This window comes from Schistocerca cancellata, chromosome 4, assembly GCF_023864275.1.
Source record: "Schistocerca cancellata isolate TAMUIC-IGC-003103 chromosome 4, iqSchCanc2.1, whole genome shotgun sequence".
In the NCBI taxonomy this organism is placed as follows: domain Eukaryota; kingdom Metazoa; phylum Arthropoda; class Insecta; order Orthoptera; family Acrididae; genus Schistocerca; species Schistocerca cancellata.
Genome location: NC_064629.1, coordinates 130516684 through 130540187, shown reverse-complemented (window position 1 = coordinate 130540187; position 23504 = coordinate 130516684).

Genomic DNA, 23504 nt, shown 5'->3' with positions numbered 1-23504 from the left:
TAGATACCTCTCCTCTGTGCAGCACTCTGCGAAGAATGGGCTGTCATTCCAGCACCTTATTGAACGTATGCGTGTGAGAGTGGAAGCTGTCATGAACGCTAAGGATGGGCCAACACCATATTGAATTCCAGCAGGTGTGGCCGAGCGGTTCTAGGCGCTGCAGTTCGGAGCCGCGCTGCTGTTACGGTCGCAGGTTCGAATCCTGCCTCGGGCATGGATGTGGGTGATGTCCTTAGGTTTGTTAGGTTTAAGTAGTTCTAAGCCTATGCGACTGATTACCTCAGATGTTCAGTTCCATAGTGCTTAGAGCCATTTGAACCTTTTTTTTTTTTTTTTTTAATTCCAGCATTACCGATAGAGGGTGCCACGAACTTTTAAGTCATTTTCAGCCACGTGTCAGATACGTTTGATCACATAGTGTACTTTACTCCACAAACCTCTGTGCAGTGCATATCGGAGTCTTTTGTTATTCCCTTTTCTGTGCCACTCACAAATGGAGCGAGGGAGAAAATGGCTTGCAAGCCTCTGGTCGAGCTCTTACCTCCCTTATTTTGTTCTTGCGGGCATTACATGAGTCGGAGGCAGCAGGATCGTTCCGCATTCTGCCGAGAATGCTGCTCTTCTAACCTTCCTGAATAGCGTTTGGAGAATGGATCAATACGACGTATTCTACCCGCAAGTATTTCCCTCCAAGCTCACGGAACATTCCTTTTAGGCGTCATCCTCCATCAGTGAACTGTTGCGTACGCAGTGACCACGCGAAGATATCGAACAGTTGCCACCGTGTGAACTCTCATATACGAGAGCAAACGCGCGGGTCACCGTGCCACGTGTGATGCGACGAAGTGGACACGACCATTTGGTCTGATATCTTCGCCCGAAGTGGACGCTGTTTGAAGTTTGTGTTTCACGTTACAATGTCTGACATTTTAAGCAGAGATATTCAAGAACGCTGTATATTGTGGGGCAAGAGAAATAAAAATGGTAATATACCTCTAAATAATACCATGAATGCGAAGAAGTTGCCAAAATAATTAGCACTAGAAGTACGTACTTATAACAGATTATTAAGTCGTGTAGTTTACATTCTTCGTATAGGATTTTGCCCGATACATAATTTAAAATGCTCCCTGAATTGCACGCTGCTCGCGATGAAGCATTATCTATCTCTGTACATTGTCTTTTTGGTACATTTCGGTATACATCACGGATAAATGCAACCTCTGCCTCATTTATTGATTCGAGATCACATATGTTGATGTTTAATAAAGTTACAGCTTTCACAATATACATTGCATTTTTTACACTGCTTTCGATAGGTTTATGAAAAATTCTATATGTAGCTGTTATAGAACCAAACGAACATTCTGCCGCCCTTCTTGCCCGAGGATAACTGACAGTTGTATCCAGGGCTTAAGTGCTGCTGGAACGGTGTTCCTGCACATCCCAGGTATTTTCTTTTTATTTCACTGCAATAGGTGGTCATCGACGATTTAAAATAGTAGACCCGAATTAAATCGCAACGTGACAATAATTTGCCACTGCGCAGATACCAGGGAACGTGACGCTGGGTGACCAAGGGGATGCGAAGTGCAGGGGTGTGGTGCGAGGTACTATGTAACTGGAATAACATGTTAGTTAATGAAATATATCAATCAGAAAATTTAAGTTCCCGGGAAATTCACTGTGAGCTTTACTAAAGCCTAGAAATACAATTGTGCATCCGAACACTTCGCCGAGCAGCTACACTGCAGGTCTCTGAACGTTGCGGCTGGTGGTAGTTGGAAAACAAGACGTCATAGTCACGAAGACTACAGACTTGTGTCGGTGCGTACTGAACAGAACTAGGTAGCAAAGGGACATTCTTATGGAGAAACACTGGGCTACTTGTTGCTTATACTAAATCTTACGCATTTATTGTTTTGATTGTAAGACATTGTTTTAGAAACCTGGATTTCAGAACAGCATTTTGTAAGAAAAAAAACCAAATTTGAGTCCCATTTTAAGTTTTGTTCTAAGTTTTCAAAAATCGAAACTTGTGATTTTTATGACTGCTGCGAGTGGGGTTGGATGGTTGAAGATGTGCATTCCAGCACCAAAAATTTTAGAAGTTAAGACCTCTTGGATGTACAGGATGACAATTTTTTTAGCTATATCAAATAAAATCGTCGCCAGCCGGAGTGGCCGTGCGGTTCTAGGCGCTACAGTCTGGAACCGAGCGACCGCTACGGTCGCAGGTTCGACTCCTGCCTCGGGCATGGATGTGTGTGATGTCCTTAGGTTCGTTAGGTTTAATTAGTTCTAAGTTCTAGGCGACTGATGACCTCAGAAGTTAAGTCGCATAGTGCTCAGAGCCATTTGAACCATTTGAAATAAAATCGTCATAGCTTCTGAAAGGTTTGAGTAGGACATTCAAATCACACGGTTGGCCGCGGGGAATGATGGGAATTCGTATGCTTTGGTTTAGCGGCAGAAACTACTTTCATATGGACGAGTTCGTCAATAAGCAAAACTGCCGCATTTGAGGGACTGAGAATCCCCATTTCGCGTTCGAAAAGTCTCTTCACCCTCGACTGGAGACTGTGTGGTGTGCAATGTCCAGTCACGGAGTAACCGGTGCTGTATTCTTAGATGAAGGTACTGAAAGATATTTCATCCCCATTATCCAAAGTGACCCTGATTTCGACAAGATATGGTTCATGCAAGACGGAGCTCGATCCCACCGAAGCAGGAGAATGTTTGATGTCCTGGAGCAGCACTTTGGGGACCGTACTCTGTCTCAGGGGTACCTAGAGGCCACTGCCATGATCCTCGATCGGCCGCCATATTCCCTTGATCTGAACACATGCGACTCTTTTTTTGGAGCTATATTAAAAGCAAGGTGTGCAGCAATAGCCCCAAAATCATTGATGAGCTGAAAACAGCCATTCAGGAGGTCATCGACAGTTCAGCGTGTCTTGCAGAATTTCGCTATTCGTTTGAGCCACATCATCGCCAATGATGGCAGACATATAGAACATGTCATAACCTAAATCCGAATATCTATAGTGACGTTTATATAAAAAAATGGTTCAAATTGCTCTGAGCACTATGGAACTCAACATCTGAGGTCATCAGTCCCCTAGAACTTAGAACTACTTAAACCTAACTAACCTAATGACATGACACACATCCATGCCCGAGGCAGGATTCGAACCGGCGACAGTAGCAGTCGCCCGGTTCCAGGCTGAAGCGCCTAGAACCACTCGGCCAACCGGCCGGTATGTGACGTTTGCATGTTTAATAAAGTGTGTGCACGCCGTAGTTTGTAACTAATCTACGTTTTAGTTTCAAATAGTTCAATAATTGTCACCCTGTATCTTTAGCGTCTTGTACGCTGAAAATACTGGAATTCAACTCCGGAACATGTTTTATAGCGTCCAAGATATAATAAAACGTTGCAGTAACATTCCACCATACTTCAACAGCAAGGATTGACATTTCAATTATTCATAATACGCCTTTCCAAATATATAACAATAGTTTCACTCCTTCGTCGTAGACAATGTTTCGTCAGTATCTGATACTTAAGAGAGGAGTTTTTTTTTTATTAAAAATCGTCTGTCTATAATGGATGTAAAGGCAGAATAACGCGGCTGCGCTGCATACGTAGAACAGAGGAACCGCGGACCGCTGCTTCTGCGTTGGGTCGCTCGGCGCCCCACGAGGAATGCCTCGATCGCTCGAATATTCGCGGGGCCCGCGCCGCGTCGCGTTTGCATCAGAGGACGAGTTGTTACTCTCATAGTAATCGAGCCATGTGACAACAAATCTAACATTACGTCACTGAACAATCTTGGCATTAAAAACATCTGCGGCTGTCACTTTAATTTATTCTCAACTTGTTTCGGTGTTCCATTGTCCGCCCAGATAGCTGAGAGGTCAGCGTGACGGATTGCCGGCCTACGGGTCCGGGTTCGATTCCCGGCTGGGCCGGAGATTTTCTCCGCTCAGGGACTTGGTGTTGTGTTGTCTTGATCATCATTTCATCGCCATCCGGCACGCAGATCGTCCAATGTGGCGTCGAATGTAATGAGACCTTGCACCAAGGCGGCCGGACCTGGCCCATAAGGGACCTCCCGGCCAATGAGGCAAAACGCTCATTTACAGTGTTCCATTATACCATCTTCAGGTCCTGAAAGTATAGTATAGTGTAAAGCAGAGATCTACAGACACCGGCTATTTAATATTGGCTCCTGTTATGACTGCAAACGAGATAGAATTCCTCTCAATTTACTTTGGTTAAGGGGCCTGAAGATATGTGTGATGCAAAAATGAAGCTTGCTGCGTAAATAAATTAAATGCAAAACTGACGCCTGCAGGTGTTTTAATTTTCATTTCCTATTGAACATCCAAAGTCCTTGTAACCACCTATTACAAGGATGGACATACAAGGTCTGTTCAAATATTTCGGAAACTTGTCCACAAAATTTTTCTGCGCTTACCTTCTACTTCTTGTGAACGGTCTCCTTCGAAACACTCTCCTCCACAATTGATACACCACTTCCAACACTGTTTCCACTTCCGGAAGCAGTCTTGGTACGCCTCTTGCTGGATCACGCGAAGCCTCGTCTGTGAATTTTGTCTCATCTCGTCTACCGTTGCAAATCTTCGTCCGTTCAACGGGTTTTTCAACTATGAAAATAAAAAAAAGTCCGCATGGGCCAAGTCTGCAAGGTACTGAGGATGAGACGCACAGTGATTTCGTTTTTCGTGCAATAGTCACGCCCCAGCAGCAATGAATGTTTGGGGGCGTTATCGTGATGGGAGAGGCACGAATTGTCTCGCCACATTTTAGGCCGTTTCCTTCTCACATTTTCTCGTTGGCGTCGCAACACGTCCCGATAGTACCATAGATTAACAGTTTGTTCCTGTGGCACGAATTCATGATGAACTCATCCTCCAAAGTCAAAGAAAACTGTCAGCCTGCCTTTGACATTGGACCTGACTTGACGAGATTTTTTGGTCCTTGAGAATCTTTCCCGATCCATTGTGAAGATTGAGCCTTGGTCTCAACATCTTAACCGTAGACCCACGTCTCATCACCAGTTATGATTCTCTTAAGGAACATCTCGTTCGCATTTTCGCGATCCGAAAGCTCTTCAGAGATTGCGAGGTGAAGGCTGGCTCTGAGCACTATGGGACTTGACTGCTGAGGTCACCAGTCCCCTAGAACTTAGAACTACTTAAACCTAACTAACCTAAGGACATCACACACATCCATGCCCGAGGCAGGATTCGAACCTGCGACCGTAGCTGCCGCGCGAGGTGAAGGTTTTTATGGTCTTGACTCTGAGGCGTGGGACGAACTTAGCGGCAACACGATGCATTCCAAGATACTGTGCCAAGATTTCATGACATGATTAAACTAAAATGTTACATTCCTGTGCAATCTCTTGGATAGTCAGGCTTCGATTGGCATGCACCATTTCATTAACATTCCTGGCATGAGCGTCGTCGGTAGACGTCGAAGGGCGTCCTGAACGAGGCTCATCTTTAGCTGCCGTCCGGCAATTTTTAAGCCATGTGAATCACTCGTAACGCCGAGTACGGCTTAAGCACTCATCACCGTAAGCTTCCTGCATCACATGGCGTGTGACTGTAAACGTTTCCTCGAGTTTCACGCAATATTTATACAGACGCGTTGCTCCCCTAACTATCCATCTCGACATTCGCAAACTGTGTGACAGAAAGTTCTACTCAATACACAACTGAACAATAACTAAGAGACATACAACAATAAAACTTCCAGCACTTACACATTAAACATAGGCATCTGCAGAGATGCCAAACGCATTTCGCTTCAACACACGATTGGCGCGAAATTACGAATGTCCCGAAATTTTTTGGACAGATGTCGTACGAAGAACTGTCTTTATATCTTCTTTGAATCTGACCTATTAAGGATTCGTAACACAATCAGTACTCAAAATATCACACACAAGCGTTCTTTACGTGGTCTTCTTTGAAGGTAAGTTACACTTTCTCAGTATTCTCCTATTAAGCTATAGTCGACTATCTACATACCTACAACTAACATGATGGGCTTGTTCCATTTCATGTCGTTTCGCAACGTTATGCCCTGATAACTGACGTGGCAGAGTCAAGCGGCATACAATTAATGCGACACTGCAACATTACAGGCACGTTTCTCCTGTCCATACGCATTATTTACGTTTACCCACATTTACATTAACCGAACCGATTAGGCATTGTATTCGAAGTTATCCTGAATCCGCTTGCAGTTACTCGACGATGTCGGCCGCGGTGGTCTAGCGGTTCTAGGCGCTCAGTCCGCAGCCGCGCGACTGCTACGGTCGCAGGTTCGAATCCTGCCTCGGGCATGATGTGTGTGATGTCCTTAGGTTAGTTAGGTTTAAGTAGTTCTAAGTTCTAGGGGACTGATGACCATAGATGTTAAGTCCCATAGTGCTCAGAGCCATCTGAACCATTTTTTACTCGACGATACTTTCCCATACACAACAGCGTTATCATAAATCAGTCTCAGGTTGTTGTCCACCATATTTAACATACTGTTTAGGTACATTGAAAGCCTTTCACTATTACATACATTAACCTGCGAGTTCGTGAAAGACTAGACCTCTGTTCTCTATACTCTGACACATTACCACCTTATATGAAATCTACCTTTGTTTTAAGTTTAGTAGAAGCAAGGACTTCCTCATAGCGCAGCGGAATATTTAATAGGTTGTTGAAAAAGAGTTGAACTAAGACAGAGGTGAAAACATAATCCTCATAACAGACATCACGCAGCCACTCACTGTAAGCTTGTTTTAATTACACCTTATAGGTTTAACTCAAGCTATGCAAATGTCTTTGCGCTCTGTATCCTACGACACCTGATATATGAAACGTTGTTTGCTTGTGTGATAGCAAAATTTTAAAGCTACCGCCTCCGCAAGCCCGTGGCTGTTAGTTCTATAGCAACGCAAACTTATCTGGCTACTTGAAAATTACATTTAAAACCAAGATTTTATACCTGCTGAAGACAGTCTGTTCTGTTTCCGCTTTAAATATAGTTAAAGCAAATGCAGAATGTTCGAGAACGAAGGTCTTAAAATTGCAACGAAGATCGGAGGAATGAAAAATAATTCCAGATTATATGAATACTTAGTGTATAGTGGAGAGATTGAATTCAAAACGTCATGTTTCTCAAACAAATGACATTCAACAGGCAACGTGCCTTTCCATGACCAAGACCGTTCATATACAAAAGACAAAAAACTGCCATATATATATTAGTATTAATGACCACAGTATTATTTGATGAGTGGAAAAGCAATGAGATAAGCAATTTGCGAACTCAGATGACTAAAAAAAAACTGTATATTGATTCCCATGTGTTCTAATGAAGTGTTGAACTCGAGCGAAGACGTAACACCGCGGGACTGCTACGGTCGCAGGTTCGAATCCTGCCTCGGGCATGGGTGTGTGTGATGTCCTTAGGTTAGTTAGGTTTAAGTAGTTCTAAGTTCTAGGGGACTTATGACCTAAGATGTTGAGTCCCATAGTGCTCAGAGCCATTTGAACCATTTAGTAACTGCTACAAAGCACAACATTAATAGAAGTACCTCGGTCTGACACAAGACCTCTCTGTGTTGCAATAACATCTGTGGTTTCATGCGAAAGACACTCGTACTTCACATAATAATAATAACAGTAATAATAATAATAATAATAATAGTAATAATAAAGATAAAATAGCAAATTTCTGTCTAAAGAAGTTCACCTCATCACATTCACATCTAACTAAATTATTTATCAGTTACATTGCAGACCCATACACATTTCCTGATACACTTACACATGGAATAACTTATCTGAAACCTAAACATCAAGCAGACACAGCAAACCCAGCGAAATATCGTCCCATAACATGCCTACCAACAATATACAAAATATTAACTTCAGTCATTACACAGAAATTAATGACACATACAACACAGAACAAAATTATAAATGAAGAACAAAAAGGCTGTTGCAAAGGAGCACGAGGGTGTAAAGAGCAACTGATAATAGATGCAGAGGTGACATATCAAGCTAAAACTAAACAAAGGTCGCTGCACTACGCATACATTGATTACCAAAAAGCTTTTGATAGTGTACCTCACTCATGGTTACTACAAATATTGGAAATATACAAAGTAGATCCTAAATTGATACAGTTCCTAAACATAGTTATGAAAAATTGGAAAACCACACTTAATATCCAAACAAATTCAAATAATATCACATCACAGCCAATACAGATTAAGCGTGGAGTATACCAAGGAGACTCATTAAGTCCTTTCTGGTTCTGCCTTGCTCTGTACCCATTATCCAACATGCTAAATAATACAAATTATGGATATAATATTACTGGAACATACCAACACAAAATCACACATTTGCTGTACATGGATGATCTAAAACTACTGGCAGCAACAAATCAACAACTCAACCAATTACTAAAGATAACAGAAGTATTCAACAAGGATATAAATATGGCTTTTGGAACAGACAAATGTAAGAAAAATAGCATAGTCAAGGGAAAACACACTAAACAAGAAGATTACATATTGGATGACCACAGCGACTGCATAGAAGCGATGGAAAAAACAGATGCCTATAAATATCTAGGATACAAACAAAAAATAGGAATAGATAATACAAATATTAAAGAAGAACTAAAAGAAAAATATAGACAAAGACTAACAAAAATACTGAAAACAGAATTGACAGCAAGAAACAAGACAAAAGCTATAAATACTTATGCTATACCAATATTGACCTACTCATTTGGAGTAGTGAAATGGAGTAACACAGACCTAGAAGTACTCAATACACTTACACGATCACACTGCCACAAATATAGAATACATCACACACATTCAGCAACAGAAAGATTCACATTAAGCAGAAAGGAAGGAGGAAGGGGATTTATCGACATAAAAAACCTACATTATGAACAGGTAGACAATTTAAGAAAATTCTTTCTAGAACGAGCAGAAACTAGCAAAATACACAATGCAACCACTCATATAAATACATCGGCTACACCATTGCAATTTCATAACCACTTCTACCTCCCTTTAGATCACATAACATCAACAGATACAAAGAAAGTAAATTGGAAAAAGAAAACACTACATGGCAAGCACCCGTATCATCTAACAGAGCCACACATCGATCAAGACGCATCCAACACATGGCTAAGAAAAGGCAATATATACAGTGAGACGGAAGGATTCATGATTGCAATACAGGATCAAACAATAGACACCAGATATTACAGCAAGCATATCATTAAAGATCCTAATACCACAACAGATAAATGCAGACTTTGCAAACAACAAATAGAAACAGTAGATCACATCACTAGCGGATGTACAATACTAGCAAATACAGAATACACCAGAAGACATGACAACGCAGCAAAAATAATACATCAACAGCTTGCCATACAACATAAACTAATAAAACAACACGTTCCCACATACAAGTATGCACCACAAAATGTACTGGAGAATGATGAATACAAATTATACTGGAACAGAACCATTATAACAGATAAAACAACATCACATAACAAACCTGACATCATACTCACCAATAAAAAGAAGAAATTAACACAACTAATCGAAATATCCATACCCAATACAACAGATATACAAAAGAAAACAGGAGAAAAAATTGAAAAATACATCAAACTGGCAGAGGAAGTCAAGGACATGTGAAATCAGGATAAAGTTGACATTATACCAATTATACTATCAACTATAGGAGTCATACCACACAATATCCACCAGTACCTCAACGCAATACAGCTACATCTATACGTATATATACAACTACAGAAATCTGTAATTATTGATACATGTTCAATTACCCGAAAGTTCCTAAATGCAATGTAACATATACCGTACAGTTAAAAGGAAGTGACGCTTGATCAAGGTCCGCGTCACTTTCCATTTCTAACCAGACATAACGTCTGAGAAAGGGAAGAAATAATAATAAATAATAATAATAATAATAACAATAATGTGGTGGATTCAGGCAAGCATTATTGGTACTGAAAGGGTTAAGGAAGCTACGAGAAACCTAGAATTGTATTGTCGGATGGGGGTGTGAACTGCCATCATCCTGAATACGAGTCCAATATTTTACCATTGCTTCTCTTCTCGTTTCCAGCGGAGAAGAAAATGCTTCATACAGGGATACGCAAGGGGAGATTCATGGATACACAAGGGGAGATATTCGATAAACAGTATGACTTGGCAATTCCCTCTCCTGGAGGGAGTCCTCCAGAAATAAGGAAGCATGTAACAGAGCCACGGCCGTGGTGTTTGCGGTACAGCCGAAGGTTGGACCAAGATTTAGAATTCAGGATAAAACTAGACGAAGTGGAAATTCTCTGACGTAGTCACCAACTGACAACACAAAAACCTCGAGAATAGTTCTGCAGAACAGGAACGTAATGTAATTAAGAAGGAAACAAATAGGACAGCATAGTCACAAGGAAAAGACACAAGAAATTCTACAGCATATCTTTGAAGGAAGAAAATATAAAATCGATAAGAATGAGTTACGAATACGTTGTATAGGCTTTTTAAGTATGATATAACAAGGAAGTAAAATATGGTTAAGCCACACATTTACAAGACCGGAAAAAGGATTGGGAAGTTCATGATCGCAGGAATAATCGATGGGGCCTATAGGGCGGTTAAAAAGGACTTCAGGTAGTTAGAAGGGAAGAGGTTACCCTACGAGTTCCACATGTGCCGAAAATAAGGGCAGATAGATGGGTAGAGAGGCGGAGAACTGTTCCGAAGCGCGATAGGTAAGGAAGAAGAAACAAGGAAAGCTTATTCGGATGTTACTTTCTGTTTTCGATGAGTTGTAGGACAAGCTCAGAGAGGACTTATGTGGTGAAAGAAACCAGCCGACTCGTTTTCAAAGGAAATGGTTGGTTTGTGGGGATTAAAGGGACCAGACTGCTACGGTCATAGGTCCCTTTTCAAAGGAAATATTCAGGCATTCATCTTAATCGGTTTGGCGAACTACTGAAGCCTCAGTCGGGATAGTCTGATGAGGACTTGAACATAGGTCGTCCAGAATATGAGTAGAGTTGGCTAACCACTCGATAGGCGTTTCCAATCACTGGTGTTGGTCTTCAGTCATTCATAAGAATCACACTCTTTTTGACTGCCAAATTCATTGACTAGGCATCTAATGTTCATTTGGCATTGATATTGTGGTGTAGTTGCGATATGAAGTTTAGCTGGAAGCATGGTGAAGTGCACCGTGGCAGAGAAACAGTGCTAAAATGGTGCAACACTATGTACAACGAAGCATCAACTGGAAACCTGTCTATTACCATAGCTTGTAGAACAAACACGCGAAGGCCAGTTCAAAATATCGCTCTCACATCACCACTGAAACTCTTTCACCGAAAAGGATTTCAATGTGAGTTTCTATGTAAGTAAGAGTACTTTACGTCATTCTGACGCTTACTGTCAACCCAAATGTACAGAAATAATATTAATGTTAATTTAGTTGGGAGCTTTTTTGTATGTATAAACATCACATGAAAATTTTGCATGCCTATTATACAGGATGTTAAAAACGCTATCCAATATTTCAGGGGATGATAGTGTGCATCAAAACAACACAAAAATGTGTTATGACTATGTATCGTACAAAGCATACATCCTGACGTGTGAACACGTGATCGTAGGAGGTTCTCTTGTGACGTCATCCATGGCAATGCATTGCTTGTCCTACTGCAGACGACTGCCAGATGATTGATGTTAATCACAATCCCTGGCATGGAATAATGCGAGGTAGGAAGGCATGACGAACGTGTGGTAGCCAATATGAGCACCGTTGTTGCACTGGCGCTCCGTGTTATACCAGGGTCAACAGCGTGCTGAGATACTGCCGAGCACTATCGATGCAAGCATGAGTTGGCTCAGTGGTCTGCAGTGAGCTGTTCCGTTTACATTGTGTGATTATACTGTAGTAATGTTACATCTGTTTACGTTTGCGTACATTTCTCCTAACTCCGGGTGCTTACTGTGATGTTTGCTCTACTTATAGGTCACGTTTGAAGTACATGTTATTGTGATGTTTGTGGTGCGTTACAACACGTGTTCCGTCCTGCAGATATTCTGACACAGTCTAGCAATGACTCCCTTTTACCCCACAAGGGAAATGGCTCTACTTATAGGTCACGTTTGAAGTACATGTTATTGTGATGTTTGTGGTGCGTTACAACACGTGTTCCGTCCTGCAGATATTCTGACACAGTCTAGCAATGACTCCCTTTTACCCCACAAGGGAAATGGCAGTCATGATTTACTGCCACGGTTTAGCTGATGGAGTTAATCTGAGAGCCCGTAACCTGTACACTGAACGATTTCCGGCACGCAGGGTACCATCTGTTAAGCTGTTCAATCGATTGTTTAGCGTCTTTGGGAAACAGGCTCCGTAGCACCCAACAAACTAGACAGTGGAAGGCCTCGTTCAGTTCGCACGCCTGAAATGGAGGAACGTGTTGTAGGTGCAGTGGACGAGAATCCTGGAACCCGTGTGCGACAAATAGCAGCAGCTGAAGATGTCATCCTCTGGTCTGGGCTGGACGATACTTCATGAGCAGTCGTATCCGTATCATGTTCAGCGCGTCCACACCATTAGGGCACAAGACCATCCTGCCAGAGTGCAGCTCTACCTATGGTTCTTGCGGCAGCGTAGTGCAGATCCACAATTTGCCTCCAAGATTTTGATTACTGATCAGGCAGGATTTACACGAGATGGCATTGTAAATTTCCATGATCAGTATATGTGGGCGCCGGCCGCGGTGGTCTAGTGGTTCTAGGCGCGCAGTCCGGAACAGCGCGACTGCTACGGTCGCAGGTTCGAATCCTGCTTCGGGCATGGATGTGTGTGATGTCCTTAGGTTAGTTAAGTTTAAGTAGTTTTAAGTTCTAGGGGACTGATGACCACAGATGTTAAGTCCCATAGTGCTCAGAGCCATTTGAACCATTTTTTTAGTATATGTGGGCCCATGAAAATCCTCATGCGATTTAAGAAACAAAGCATCAGGATCTATTCTCAGTCAATGTGCGTGTAGATGTTCTTGGCGATAGATTACTAGGACCATACTTGCTACGGTAGAGATTAGTTGGGGCTCGTTATCACCGCTTCCTAAAGAACCTGTCTAGCTGAAGGATGTACATGACAGGACAGACTATACCCAAACCTTGTCCTGCTCGTCCTGTGGACCTACATCCACTAGAATTATGGTTATGGGGACACATGAAGCAATTGGTCTATTCCATTCCAATAAACGACGTGCAGACACTACACAATCGTGTCTTCCGTGCATCTCAGCACATTCAGAACCAACCATGGCGATTTCAAGAGGCGTGTGGGTCCTTCCACCAAAGGGCAGAGTCATGCACTGAGATGAATGGACATCATGTTGAGCACTCTCTCTGAACAAGTGGTCATATGTCAGAATGTATGCTTTTTAGGACCCATGGCCATACTGCTTTTTTTTCTTATTTTGATGCTAAACCATGCCCTGAAATATTGGATAGTTTCTTTAACACCGTGTATACATTGTAACCACTCATGAGAAGGAAGGATGTGACACCCCGGGATAAAGGCATTCAAACAATATGAAGTCCGCCGCTCGTGGTCTCGCGGTAGCGTTCTCGCTTCCCGAGCACGGGGTCCCGGGTTCGATTCCCGGCGGGGTCAGGGATTTTCACCTGCCTCGAGATGACTGGGTGTTTGTGTTGTCCTCATCATCTCATCATCATCCAGGAAAGTGGCGAAATTGGACTGAGCAAAGATTGGATAATTGTACGGGCGCTGATGACCACGCAGTTGAGCGCCCCACAAACCAAACATCATCATCAAACAATATGAAAGAGATAGAAATAGCTAACTACTGGGATATGGCAGGTAAAATCTTGAATTTTTGCAGCGTTTTTGGATTCTAGCTGTGCCTCGACGCACACAACCGACGAACCTTTAATCCGGCGTGACTTCTACGCGATTAGCTGGTTTCCAGCCGCTACAGAATACCATGTACGACCCAGACAAGCATTTCAGTCAAGCGGAAATGACGCTAGTAGACAGCTGTGAGCCGTGCGCACCAAATACGAGTCAAGCGATCCAAGAGGCGAACAAACGACAACCACTGCTACACTGTGGCCGCCTTCAGTTGCTTGACGCAGCGGCGGAGCACCCTCTCACAGGGGAACCTCCCCATCGCACCCCCCCCTCAGATTTAGTTATAAGTTGGCACAGTGGATAGGCCTTGAAAAACTGAACACAGATCAGTCGAGAAAACAGAAAGAACTTGTGTGGAACTATGAAAAAAATAAGCAAAATATACAAACTGAGTAGTCCATTGCGCAAGATAGGCATCATCAAGGGTAATGTAAGCTCAAGAGCGCCGTGATCCCGTGGTTAGCGTGAGCAGCTGCGGGACGAGTGATCCTTGGTTCAAGTCTTCCCATGTGAGAAACGTTTAATTTTTTATTTTCAGACAATTATTATCTACCCGTCCGTCCGTTCGATGCGAGGTAACTGCGCCGTAGAATGGAGACGCTACACCTAAACAAACATATGTTTTGACAGAGCACAGGGAAAACTGTGCGACTGTGAAACTGTTGCATTCATTTGTTGCAGTTTGTGTGACCCTGTGTATATAGGGTGTTACAAAAAGGTACGGCCAAACTTTCAGGAAACATTCTTCACACACAAAGAAAGAAAATATGTTATGTGGACATGTGTCCAGAAACGCTTACTTTCCATGTTAGAGCTCATTTTATTACTTCTCTTCAAATCACATTAATCATGGAATGGAAAGACACAGCAACAGAACGTACCAGTGTGACTTCCAACACTTTGTTACAGGAAATGTTCAAAATGTCCTTCGTTAGCGAGGATACATGCATCCGTCCTCCGTCGCATGGAATCTCTGATGCGCTGATGCAGCCCTGGAGAATGGCGTATTGCATCACAGCCGTCCACAATACGAGCACGATGAGTCTCTACATTTGGTACTGGGGTTGCGTAGACAAGAGCTTTCAAATGCCCCCATGAATAAAAGTCAAGAGGGTTGAGGTCAGGAGAGCGTGGAGGCCATGGAATTGGTCCGCCTCTACCAATCCATCGGTCACCGAATCTGTTGTTGAGAAGCGTACGAACACTTCGACTGAAATGTGCAGGAGCTTCATCGTGCATGAACCACATGTTGTGTCGTACTTGTAAAGGCACATGTTCTAGCAGCACAGGTAGAGTATCCCGTATGAAATCATGATAACGTGCTCCATTGAGCGTAGGTGGACGAAACTAAAATGAGCTGTAACATGGAAATTAAGCGTTTCCGGACACATGTCCACATAACATCTTTTCTTTATTTGTGTATGAGGAATGTTTCCTGAAAGTTTGGCCGTGCCTTTTTGTAACACCCTATATATATATATATATATATATATATATATATATATATATATATATATATATGTGTGTGTGTGTGTGTGTGTGTGTTAAATTACTGTACACCTGACAGCATAAAAAATGACGCTGGCTGAAATTTGACTGTCCGCCATGTTACGCAGAAGCCAATCACATTACAGAGAGTGCAGTACCGCTAAGCAACGTGAAGAATACTTTTAACTCTTATTGTAACTGAATGAGTTCACGTGGCCACCGGTGCCCATTTTTCTGCAGTAAGTGAATTTATGAAAACCAAACTCATTTCCCCATTGAAAAAAAAAGAAGAATAGCTTCGACATCGAAGATGAGTTATTTTACAACATTAACAACGCAGTAATAAAATCAGGAGAGAGAACAAAATTGATTTTCGTACTAATACATAAGACTAATTACAAGACTGTACACGAATGACACCGCACAAGGGCCACCATGCATATTGAGGAAATTTGAGGCAATTCTTCCCAAATGCTCTTAGAAGGAACCATCGCCCGAACAACTTTTTGTCAGCCTCAAGCGGGTCGAATTTCACAGTCTCTGCTCTGACGGAGCTTGCGCTTCGCAGGTGCGGTTGGCGATTGGAAACTTTCGCTCGAATAGAACTTTTGAAGCATCGGAAACATTTAAAATAACTTTCTCTCCCTGGATATTATTGCTGGCTCTTCAGATTTCGAAGAGCAATGCGGGAGTTGTGTAAGAATGCTGATGAGTGAGTTTTGTGGACTGGAACCTGTTGTAAGACGATCATATTAGCGCAGCGTTAACGGACGCGCGTCCTAATAATGTTCACCATACGATTATATTTAGTCAGCCAATTCGAATGTAACTCTTAACAGACGTTCGCAGCGGCGTTGACATTTTCTCAACTGGCTTAACAATTCTTTTCATACTCATGAAGGGATACCTTAATACCTTAAGATTTATAATTCATTCACTGTCAAGATTTTTCACTTACACGAGGGAAACTACTATCTGTCCTCTAGTTAGTGACCTGTGTCACTAAATTCGGTTGTTCGGTCAACATCTTGGAAGAAATGCCAACTTCCCGTAACTACACTGGGGCTTTGTTTCTTCTTCGGTTCCACATATTAGAAATAATAAAATTTCGCTGTATCACGAGTTACTCTTATCATTACTTACTTGTTGGTTCCGGTAATTAGTGGAAGGGTGCATTAATACCTGTATTCCATTACCTAATTCACATCAGCTATCGTATTTTAAGGAAACTGTAAATTCTTTAATAGGAATTTTACCTTCATAACGTTATATATTTAAGGAATACCATTCCCTCAATTGAATGCCTTTGAAAGCAGAAGAACCATGTGTCCAATGTCTTCACGCTTCAGTTCGTGGTGGTGATCTGTATTTTCTACAGATTAATCAATGTAAAGGTAATACAATGCGGAAATATATTAAAGCACACTTCCATAAAATACAGGATTTTACAGCGCTGTGGTTTGTTTGCACTGAGATTCGTAAGCCTTTCGCATTTATTTATCAATATGACTTCTCTCTACAGTATAATTCCGTCAGTAAAACGTTGAACAGTCTATTAAAACCCGTGAAACCTGAAGATGGAAGGTTTGCTCTGAAATACGTAAACGAAAAGAAATACGTACAATAAAAACCGAAATACACAGAGCTGACGCACTTTTACTAACGAAATAGGTTACATTCATCGTCTCAGGTACTTCATTTCGACGCGTTAAGTGCCATATAATGTGAACGGCTAGTTACGATGTATGTGTTTAGGCTGGAGTATGTGAAAAAGTCTAGTATACACACTTTTACTTTGTTCACAAACTATGCACTGCTTATCCTATCCAATACTTTGTGTGAATTTGCTGCTTCTCATTCCGTGTCGTAAGTGGGGTGTAGTTTTTGTCTCGAGTTTCCTGCTCATTAACACTAGTGTAACACCCATATGTTTAGTGAACGTGTAAAGTAAAATTTTAACATATTATGTAAAAAAATATTTTGAGCAGAGCCAAACTTTAAATATAGACTAACTTCCTAACGCTGTACTAACTCACTTGTTAGGAAGTAGTTCAGCTTGGCGTAATGAATCCAGCTTTTTAATGCGCCGTCACGTTCTTCATTTTAAACACGTGCCGCTCAATAGCACGACCTGTTACGGAGGTCACTCCTGTTACTCTGGCAGCTTACTGCTAAGGAAGCGAAGAATAAATAACCAGCCACTACAAAATTAATGGACAGTAGCCACATCATGAAACCAAATAAATGTGGAGTTACAGAAACAGCACCTCTATTTACTGACTGAAATAAAACATATCTCGAATTATCGCTCTCTTCACTAGCTGTTTTAAGAAAGGCTGATGCCAAACGATTATTATTATTATTATTATTATTATTATTATTATTATTATTATTATTATTATTGTGGTTATTATTATTGTTGTCGTGTGGTGCATAGTAAATATGCTTCGGAAAACGAAACAGCTTCGACCAAACACAATTCTCCTTATTTTTTTTTTTCTTCACGAATACAGGTTTTACTGAATTCTTATCTTCATAGTTGGTTCCCTATATTTTCTGTCGAGTAACAGGTAAAAATTTGCATGATTATACGTATACTTATGGGATTGTGGTCATTATATTCCGAACATTTTAAGAACATACACGGATGAGCTGAAACATTCTGACCCCTTGCAGAACAGCTTGTTGTTCCACACTGGGAACGCAATACAGAAGCATTTCTTCGCGCCACGGGTTCAACTAATCTTTACTTAGTCTCCCGAGTTACGTCATGGCAGATGTCTACGCACGAGGCAGACAACTGATGTAAATTACGGACAAGTAATTCCTTGTAACACGGATATTCATCCTGCCAAAAGGGGTCATCGCCGTCGGTAAAGGCATCAACCATGAAGGAATGCGATTCGTCCGTCATGATGTTCATGTAATCCACAGCAGTCATAATGCTTCAGTTACTACCACAGGTCCCATGGTAGCCTAGGCCAATGTCCCTCATAGCATAGTACTGCACCACCGGTTTGCATATGTGGCGCATTGCATGTTCCGTGCAGCTGTCCGCATGGATGACTGAGTATCCCGACACGTCCATCGACCTGATGTAATAAGTAACGTGACTAATCCGATCAGGCACCTCGTCCACAGTCTAATCTGAACTGCTCCGCAGCCATTGTACTCTTTAACAGGATCAGCTAGAGAACTTGTAGGTGACATCTGCTGCGGAACCCCACGTTTAACTACGTGCGATGAACGGCGTGCTCAAAAACCACTCATGCCTGCACTAGCATTGTACTCGCTTGTCAGATCTGCCACAGATCCCCACCTAATATGCTTTAAGCCTCCAGCCTCCACGTGCTGTGGTGGTGCATGGGCATTCAACACCTTGTCGCTTACTCGTGGTTTACCGTCCTTCAGCCGCTTTCCCCAGACGCTCTCGACAGTAATGCGCGAAATGCCAACCAGCTTCGCCGTTTACGAGATGCCCGCTCCTCGAACAGGGTCATAGCAATCTGCCCTTTGTCAAAGTCGCTTATGTTAGCTGATTTCCCCTTTGCGCTAGAATTCGCCTCTGCTCCGCCTGTATGTTCTCTTTACGCGCCACCAGGAGACGTTCAGTTTCGCTGTGGGCAGTGGTCACGATGTTTTGGCCATCAATCTGTATACCTTAACAGCAAAAATTGTTGTTGATTTAGTCTTGTCGTCTAGGATGCAGTTGATATTCTGGAACAGCCAGCCATTTGCAACTAATAAATATTTCGTTGTAGGGAATTGCTTATGCTGAACGAGAAAGTTGGACCTAAAATGAAATTGTTGGCGTTGTTTTGCGCGTTATTAATGTTATATTACGTTATTGCTATTATTTGTATGTTACCTTCCGTTTTTAGCATTGTGATGACAATTATCTCGTAAGATCTATTTGCTAGGTTATTATAACCGTTTTGAAAATATACCCGCTTGTTGTTTGTGAGGAATTGTTAGTCATATCAGGGTTTTTAAGTTGGAGAGCGAGATGGAATCTTACGTAGTTTGTTTTTACATTTTGTGGTTTGCACGTTGTGGCTCTATGTAACTATACTAACAGACAAACACTGTGTGACTGTTTATGACATTTGAAACTAGTTGCTGACGCTTTCAACTTCCAACGAAGTCGTACGCGAGCGATGGACCTGCAACAACGGGGCCGGCCGGGGTGGCCGAGCAGTTCTAGGCGCTTCAGTCCGGAACCGCGCTACCGCTACGGTCGCAGGTTTGAATCCTGCCTCGGACATGGATGTGTGTAATGTCCTTAGGTTAGTTAGGTTTAAGTAGTTCTAAGTTCTAGGGGACTGATGACCTCAGCAGTCAAGTCCCATAGTGCTCAGAGATTTTTTTTTTTTTTTTTTTTTGCAACAACGGGATCTGATTCGAATCCAAAAATGAGTTTTAATTTACGTATTAGTGGTTTCAGAGTTGCACTTGTCCTCCCTTGGCGGTTCATCGAAAATATAGTGATCATTTCTATCTTAGTCACTGACAAGTAGAGGGTAATGTTGTGCACCACTGCTTGTGACAATAACGACGGAAACTGAAAACATGCAAAACGCGTGAAAGTTACAGGAAATTCTAAGCCAGCGTGATGCTATTTTAATGATGCGTACGTAGGTGGAATGACGCAGGACTCGAAATTGAAGCTGAACATTATTGATATGGAAGTCATTGGAGGCCAAAACGAAGCTCGGATTGGCCAAGGGTGCGGAGGGAAAACACTGTGGCTTTGTTTAGCGAATCATCCAGGTATTTACATCACGAGATTTTAGAAAACTTTTATCAGGACGGCCAGACAGAGATCTGAGCCTCCGTAATGCTATTTTGGAAATATATCGCATGTTGGTTGACATGTACTCTGTTGTTTGTGATGTACGACGTAGTCAAATATTAATTATCGCTTCGAAAAAATAAAGATACTTAATTAGTTTCATGTCTGTTTTGCAGGAACATATTTGCAGTACTGTTACACACTAATATCCGGGGGTGGGGGGGGGGGGGTTAATACCGTAACACGTCCCTAGAAACAAAGTAGCGCGTTGATACAGTGGAGATGGGCTGCGCCGTATTGTTTTGGGTTGCACTGCGGAGCGCTATGGGAAGAGGGGATTTCAGTGTGTACCTAGACTGAAGGAATGAGCTTGCAAACAAACAAAGAATTATGTACGTAATTTTGTTTCTTCGAGGTGTTAAATAAAACCCTATGATTTCCCCTCGTATTATGATGGAACCAATAGTTCCAGCTTTACAGGTGTCTGAGCCATTGCACTGATGAGCCAAAACATTATGACACCTGTTTAACAATTTGTTTGTCTCTCTTTGGAACGAAATACATGACTGATTCTGCGTATCGGGGATCGGACAGTTTTTTGATAGTTTTATGTCGGTGTGTGGCATTAGACGTCAACGCATAGTCATGTAATTCGCGTAAATAACAGGCCACTGATTTGCGCGCGCGGTTGGTTGGTTGGTTGGTTGATTTGGGGGAGGGTACCAGACATCAAGGTCATCGGTCCCATCGTATGACGGAAGGAAATCCTGACACTTGCCTGAAGCGATTTAGGGAAATCACGGAACACTTAAATCAGGGTTCGAACCGTCGTCCTCCTGAATGTCAGTCCAGTTTACTTCATCACTGCGCCACCTCGCTCGGTGCCTGCGCGGTGATGGCGCCCGATAACGACCTAGATGGGTTCCATCGGATTTACATCATTCGAATCTGGTCGCCGAGACATCAACGTGAGTTCACTATAATGCTTCTCAAACCACTGTAGCACGGTTCTGGCTTCGAGACACGGACAACTATACTGCTGAGAGATGACATCGCCTGTGGGGAAGACATCAAGCATGAAGAGAATGTCTCCCATAGCATAGTACTGTCCCCATCAGCCTGCGTCCGTGGCGCGCTTCACGTTTCGAGCTGCCATTCACTTCCACGATGGCGTTCGTAGAGACGAACATCGACCTAGTGTAGCAAAAATGTGATTCACCCGAAGAGCCAACAGGTTTCCATTGGTCGACTGTCGAATCCCGATGATCTCGTGTCCACTGCAATCGTAACTGACGATATCGTTGGGTAAACATGTAAACACGTAGGGGTGATGTGCTGTGGAGCTCCATGTTCAACAATGTACGATGAACGGTGTGCTCCGAAATACTTGTACGTGCACTAGCATTCTCCACTTTCGGCAGAGATGCCATAGATCCTAATCTAGCCCACTTTACAGAGCAGACAAGCCTCCGAACTCCATGTTTTGTGAAGAGTGGTGGACGTCCAACCATTTAGCTTCTAGTGGGAGTTTCACTGTCCTACCTCTTTCCGTAGATGATCACGACAGTAGCACGTGCACATTCGAGATACTCGTTCAGAGGCTTTGTGTAGTAATAATTGTCATTTGACAAAGTCCATTATCTCAGTGTATTTCCCCATTTGCAGTCCACATCTTCGCTGGGATCTCTGTCACGCTTATATACTTTTTATAGAGCGTCACGTGCCTGCAACGTCACCATGCGTCATCCAACCTCGCGATGGGTAGTGGTCAAAATGTTTTGGTTTCGCAGTGTATATTGAATGTATTAGTTTTTAGCAGTGTAGTGTGTTGTGTAAGTAGGCTGTTTAGGTTTTTATGCTGGTAACGTCACGTAGCGCTCTGAATGAAAATCACTGGCTGTGCTGTGTGCAGTCTGTGGCTGGTTGGCATTGTTGGAATATTCGCTATTGTAGTCTTGCGCAGTTGGATGTGAACAGCGCGTAGCGTTGCGCAGTTGGAGGTGAGCCGCTAGCAGTGGTGGATGTGGGGAGAGAGATGGCAGAGTTTTGAGAGCGGACGATCTGGACGTGTGTCCGTCAGAAAAAGGAAATTTGTAAGACTAGATGTCATGAACTCTCTCTCTCTCTCTCTCTCTCTCTCTCTCTCTCTACATATATATATATATATATATATATATATATATATATTACACTCCTGGAAATTGAAATAAGAACACCGTGAATTCATTGTCCCAGGAAGGGGAAACTTTATTCACGCATTCCTGGGGTCAGATACATCACATGATCACACTGACAGAACCACAGGCACATAGACACAGGCAACAGAGCATGCACAATGTCGGCACTAGTACAGTGTATATCCACCTTTCGCAGCAATGCAGGCTGCTATTCTCCCATGGAGACGATCGTAGAGATGCTGGATGTAGTCCTGTGGAACGGCTTGCCATGCCATTTCCACCTGGCGCCTCAGTTGGACCAGCGTTCGTACTGGACGTGCAGACCGCGTGAGACGACGCTTCATCCAGTCCCAAACATGCTCAATGGGGGACAGATCCGGAGATCTTGCTGGCCAGGGTGGTTGACTTACACCTTCTAGAGCACGTTGGGTGGCACGGGATACATGCGGACGTGCATTGTCCTGTTGGAACAGCAAGTTCCCTTGCCGGTCTAGGAATGGTAGAACGATGGGTTCGATGACGGTTTGGATGTCCAACGATAGTGTAAGGGCAACATGGGTGGCACGCTGTTCTGGATGCAAAAACAATTGAAAATTGCCACAAAAAATGATCACTACCGAAAGTGTGGTGGACATGAAGGAACCAGGGGGACCTCGACTTCGGCATCAGAGGAAGAGGTGGTCACAATGAGGGAGATGTTCGAGAGAAGCCGTTCAAAATCAACAGGACAGGCTGTAAGAGTGCCATTACACGGTATGCTGTTCGTGCAGTTCTCCACAAAGAGTTTCATTACAGTCCGCGGAAGCTTCATTACGTCCTAAAGTATCCAGATGATTGATGAATTCTATGAAATGATGCTCGCATGGCATGAAGATCATTCACACCTGTTTATAAAAGATCTGTGGCGTGATGAAGTTGTGTTTCATGTGACGGGGGCTCGTTAATCATCGTAATAGCCATTACTGGGGCGAAGGTGATCCCAAAGA